Here is a 6,382-nt window from a genome sequence, read left to right on the forward strand (position 1 = left end):
GCTCTCTCGTTTATTTGCGTACACGCTACTGGCGCGGATAAGCCAATAACACACTTGTGAGAGCGCATGGAGTGCGATAGCCTTCTATGAATGCACAATTTTTTTGAAAAGGACATCCTGAATAATGGAATATGAATAGCAGGATGCGCTTATGGATGGTAACCCTTCAGGTTTGGCTTCTGACAAAGGTGGCGGAGAGCGATGACAGGACAGGTAACCACCACCACTTCCCTATTTGCTAGAAGATTAAAGGTGCGTATACTTGCTTACGTGTGCTAGTTTTCATTATGGTAATATAGCTCATAGACACGAACGATTGGCCAATGGCTGACGCATGTCGTGCACTGGTCTATGGTGTCAGGCAGGATGTAATAGAGTCCACAATCTTAATGCAAGATTGTGGACTGCCTGCTGCGTAAAGCGGAACAATATTTTGGTTCATGGCAGCATTATCTACAGATTGCGAGCCTTTTTCATATGCCGTGTTTAAAACATGCTGCAATGCCCCTTTAAAAATCCCGTTACGGCACAGTCAAGCGGCCAGACTCTGTCCCCTTGCGCTTGCGTTTGCCCTAATACCGGACTCGCGAAACGCTATTGCGTTAGTAATCTTCCGCTGTAAACTGACGGCCACAAACGCGCAAATCCTGGCGCCGATCGGATAGCGGCAGTCCGATGCGCAGCAGCCAGTTCGCTCGTATGCTGCCTTGCAGAGGGACACGATGTCGCAGCTTGACATATTGCCAGTCGCTAGGTTCGCAGTCCACAAGGCAACAAAGTCGAATCATAGTGCTCGCGAAAAGACTGAGACCGACTCTGACCGCGGAGCTCTCGTCAAAATGGAGTACGTTGTAACACAAGCAGACGACACTTGCTGTGTGCCGGAAGTGCTTAAGTGTACTGAAAAATTGTTCTTGTGCATTCTCTTTATGTTACTTTCTTTTCATAAAAGCAAATTAACTAACATTCCAACTATTACGAAGATCATTTGTTTACCATAAAGTTGGAAAAATTATCGATCACGCGCCCTGGTCAGCCAATCGGATAGCTCGCCCCACTGACGTCATATGGGTGATTTCGGTCATATGGGTAGGGGCGGCTTAAAATTCCGCCGAGCAGTGTGCTGCAATCGGCAGCGATGTGCATTTTTAAAACCTTATAATAAATTGCACGATTTATACGGAGCACTTAGATGTGTCAATTAATGATCAGAAGGACCTACTCTAACGACTCCGTACGTTTGTAGAAAATCATGAAAATCGTTTCAGGGTCCCTTTAAGGCTTATAACTACCCAAATTAGTGCACCCTTGGTAAAGGGGGTACGCATCACAGCAGCCTGCTGACGCCTTTTCAATGTTTCGAACAGTCATTATGTAAACTTCTGCAGGGTCGAGTGATCTCGGTGACAACTCCAGCCAACATTAGCTAAGTACTGCATTTGGAAACTCTCGCGGACATCTTGCGGCTCGCTCCCAGCTGACGTTTATTACAGTGAAGCTGTGAAGGGCTAGTTCCCCCAGGCTCATGTCCGTGTCTATAGACACAAAACTCCCCATACGTGGGCCGATCCCGAAAATAAGGTAATACCGGGCTAACCAGCGGCGGAAGTGAAACAGACGTTATAAGCACTCGCCACACGTGGACCAATCCCGAAGATAGTGCAATGCCGGGCCAACCTGCGGCAGAGGTAAAGCAGGCCTTAACACTCCCCATACGTGGGCCGAAGCCGAATATTGTGCAATGCCGCGATAACCCGCGGAAGAGGTGAAACAGGCGTTAAGTACTCCCCATACGTGGGCCGATCCCGAAGATGGTGCAATGCCAGGACAACCCGCGGCGGAGGCGAAACAAGCGTTAAGCACTGCCCATACGTGGGCCGAACCCGAAGTTGTGCAATGCTGGGCTGACCGGCGGCAGCGGTAAAGCAGGCGTTAAGCACTCCCCATACGTGGGCCAATCCCGAAGATAGTGCAATGCCGGGCCAACCCGCGGCAGAGGTAAAGCAGGCCTTAACACTCCCCATACGTGGGCCGAAGCCGAAGATTGTGCAATGCCGCGATAACCCGCGGAAGAGGTGAAACAGGCGTTAAGTACTCCCCATACGTGGGCCGATCCCGAAGATGGTGCAATGTCAGGACAACCCGCGGCGGAGGTGAAACAAGCGTTAAGCACTGCCCATACGTGGGCCGAACCCGAAGTTGTGCAATGCTGGGCTGACCGGCGGCAGCGGTAAAGCAGGCGTTAAGCACTCCCCATACGTGGACCAATCCCGAAGATAGTGCAATGCCGGGCCAACCCGTGGCAGAGGTAAAGCAGGCCTTAACACTCCCCATACGTGGGCCGAAGCCGAAGATTGTGCAATGCCGCGATAACCCGCGGAAGAGGTGAAACAGGCGTTAAGTACTCCCCATACGTGGGCCGATCCCGAAGATGGTGCAATGCCAGGACAACCCGCGGCGGAGGCGAAACAAGCGTTAAGCACTGCCCATACGTGGGCCGAACCCGAAGTTGTGCAATGCTGGGCTGACCGGCGGCAGCGGTAAAGCAGGCGTTAAGCACTCCCCATACGTGGGCCGATCCCGAAGATAGTGCAACGCCGGGCCAACCCGCGGCAGAGGTGAAACAGGCATCATCATCATCATCATCATCAGCCTGGTTATGCCCACTGCAGGGCAAAGGCCTCTCCCATAATTCTCGAACTACCCCGGTCATGTACTAATTGTGGCCATGTTGTCCCTGCAAACTTAATCTCATCCGCCCATCTAACTTTCTGCCGCCCTCTGCTACGCTTTCCTTCCCTTGGAATCCATTCCGTAACTCTTAATGACCATCGGTTATCTTCCCTCCTCATTACGTGTCCTGCCCATGCCCATTTCTTTTTCCTGATTTCAACTAAGATATCATTAACTCGCGTTTGTTCCCTCACCCAATCTGCTCTTTTCTTATCCCTTAACGTTACACCTATCATTTTTCTTTCCATAGCTCGTTGCGTCGTCCTCAATTTAAGTAGAACCCTTTTCGTAAGCCTCCAGGTTTCTGCCCCGTACGTGAGTACTGGTAAGACACAGCTGCTATAAACTTTTCTCTTGAGGGATAATGGCAACCTGCTGTTCATGATCTGAGAATGCCTGCCAGATGCACCCCAGCCCATTCTTATTCTTCTGATTATTTCAGTCTCATGATCCGGATCCGCAGTCACTACCTGTCCTAAGTATATATATTCCGTTACCACTTCCAGTGCCTCACTACCTATTGTAAACTGCTGTTCCCTTTCGAGACTGGTAAACATTACTTTAGTTTTCTGCAGATTAATTTTTAGACCCACCCTTCGGCTTTGCCTCTCCAGGTCAGTGAGCATGCATTGCAGTTGGTCCCCTGAGTTACTAAGCAAGGCAATATCATCAGCGAATCGCAAGTTACTAAGGTATTCTTCAGTAACTCTTATCCCCAATTCCTCCCAATCCAGGTCTCTTAATACCTCCTGTAAACACGCTGTGAATAGCATCGGAGAAATCGTATCTCCCTGCCTGACGCCTTTCTTTATTGGGATTTTGTTACTTTCTTTATGGAGGACTACGGTGGCTGTGGAGCCGCTATAGATATCTTTCAGTATTTTTACATACGGCTCGTCTACACCCTGATTCCGCAATGCCTCCATGACTGCTGAGGTTTCGACTGAATCAAACGCTTTCTCGTAATCAACGAAAGCTATATATAAAGGTTGGTTATATTCCGCACATTTTTCTATCACCTGATTGACAGTGTGAATATGGTCCATTGTTGAGTAGCCTTTACGGAATCCTGCCTGGTCCTTTGGTTGACGGAAGTCCAAGGTGTTCGTGATTCTATTTGCAATTACCTTAGTAAATACTTTGTAGGCAACGGACAGTAAACTGATCGGTATATAATTTTTCAAGTCTTTGGCGTCCCCTTTCTTATGGATTAGGATTATGCTAGCGTTTTTCCAACATTCCGGTACGCTCGAAGTCATGAGGCATTGCGTATACAGGGTCGCCAGTTTCTCAAGAACAATCTGTCCACCAACCTTCAACAAATCTGCTGTTAACTGATCCTCCCTAGCTGCCTTCCCCCTCTGCATAGCTCCCAAGGCTTTCTTTACTTCTTCCGGTGTTACCTGTGGGATTTCGAATTCCTCTAGACTATTCTCTCTTCCATTATCGTCGTGGGTGCCACTGGTACTGTATAAATCTCTATAGAACTCCTCAGCCACTTGAACTATCTCATCCATATTAGTAATGATATTGCCGGCTTTGTCTCTTCACGCATACATCTGATTCTTGCCAATTCCTAGTTTCTTCTTCACTGCTTTTAGGCTTCCTCCGTTTCTGAGAGCATGTTCAATTCTATCCATATTGTACTTCCTTATGTCAGCTTTCTTACGCTTGTTGATTAACTTCGAAAGTTCTACCAGTTCTATTCTAGCTGTAGGGTTAGAGGCTTTCATACATTGGCGTTTCTTGATCAGATCTTTCGTCTCCTGCGATAGTTTACTGGTATCTTGCCTAACCGAGTTACCACCGACTTCTATTTCACACTCCTTAGTGATGCCCACAAGATTGTCGTTCATTACTTCAACACTAAGGTCCTCTTCCTGAGTTAAAGCCGAATACCTGTTCTGTAGCTTGATCTGGAATTCCTGTATTTTCCCTCTTACCGCTAACTCATTGATCGGCTTCTTATGTACCAGTTAACTCCGTTCCCTCCTCAGGTCTAAGCTAATTCGAGTTCTCACCATCCTATGGTCACTGCAGCGCACCTTGCTGAGCACGTCCACATCTTGTATGATGCCAGGGTTAGCGCAGAGCATGAAGTCTATTTCATTTCTAGTCTCGCCGTTCGGGCTCCTCCACGTCCACTTTCGGCTATCTCGCTTGCGGAAGAAGGTATTCGTTATCCGCATATTATTCTGTTCCGCAAACTCTACTAATAACTCTCCCCTGCTATTCCTAGTGCCTATGCCATATTCCCCCACTGCCTTGTCTCCAGCCTGCTTCTTGCCTACCTTGGCAAGTACTCCCCATACGTGGGCCGATCCCGAAGATGGTGCAACGCCAGGACAACCCGCGGCGGAGGCGAAACAGGCGTTAAGCATTGCCCATACGTGGGCCGATCCCGAAGATACTGCAACGCCGGGCCGACCCGCAGCAGAGGTGAAACAGGCGTTAAGCACTCCCTATACGTGGGCCGATCCCGATGATAGTGCAACGCCGGGCCGACCCGCGGTGGAAGTGCAGTTCGCCTTTAAGGGACGGCCCACATACATAGCTGCGCTGGTCATCCTTATTCACAGAGTGGAAGGGCACTGAGTGTTTTTATTTATATTTATGTACAATAAACATTTGCACATATCCTCTGTAATTCGAATAGCTTAGCTTGCAGTGTACTTGAGTACAACAAAACCTCTTTATAACGGCGTTGAAGCGGGGGGAGTTAGAGTCATGTTGTATCCGTTATTGCATCCTCGCCATGGATCTCCCTGCGGATTTCATGCAGAATTCCACTTACTTCCTTATATCCATTATTTTGTCACAACCTGTTTCGTTATAACGAGGCTCGACTCTATTTGAATGGAAGTGCGCAGACCCTCCTCACATCATCATCAACCGAAACAGATAAGTTACGATGATTGCTGAGTTTCAAAGAAAATGTTTCAGGGCCTAATGATATTGAAAATAAAGAAAGTACCGTTTTGTTACTTGTTTCCCTTATTCACCATTATCGCGAGCCTGTTTCATGTCTACTGCAGGACGAAGGCTTCTCCCATCGATCATGTCTCACACATGCCTGGCGCCAACTGACACTACACTGTGCTGGAATTTCCTCGCACCACCCCTTCAGCTTCCTCACAAGCTTTTTTCGTTATTATCGATAGTCAAATTGCAGGCATACACTCCAAGGCGAAAATGTTTTGTCACAGCATAATGTACATTAGTGACCTTCAGTAAGCTACTAAAGGAATATTCGCGCGAAATATACTTATGTATATTGAGTAACAATGAACTCTGCGCAGGTCAAGGGACGCCAGGTCTGAGCTCTACAAGAGCGCTTTTTGGTTTCCGTCGTCTTCATTTTTCGCATTAAGTATACATCGAACAACACTGCCATCATCACCTGAAAGTCGTTTGGAAAGGGGTTGCACATCGACGCTTCGCGACCACACACACACACACACACACACACACACACACGCACACACACACACACACACACACACACACACACACACACACACGCGCGCGCGCACACACATACGCACGCACACACATCGGCGTTCTTTTTAACCGGATATTGGCGCGCGCTCCACATAACAGCGCCGCTAACTCCACATAAGTTTCCGCCGCTAACGTTTCTATCGATCAG

Source organism: Dermacentor andersoni, chromosome 11 (genome assembly GCF_023375885.2).
Source record: "Dermacentor andersoni chromosome 11, qqDerAnde1_hic_scaffold, whole genome shotgun sequence".
In the NCBI taxonomy this organism is placed as follows: domain Eukaryota; kingdom Metazoa; phylum Arthropoda; class Arachnida; order Ixodida; family Ixodidae; genus Dermacentor; species Dermacentor andersoni.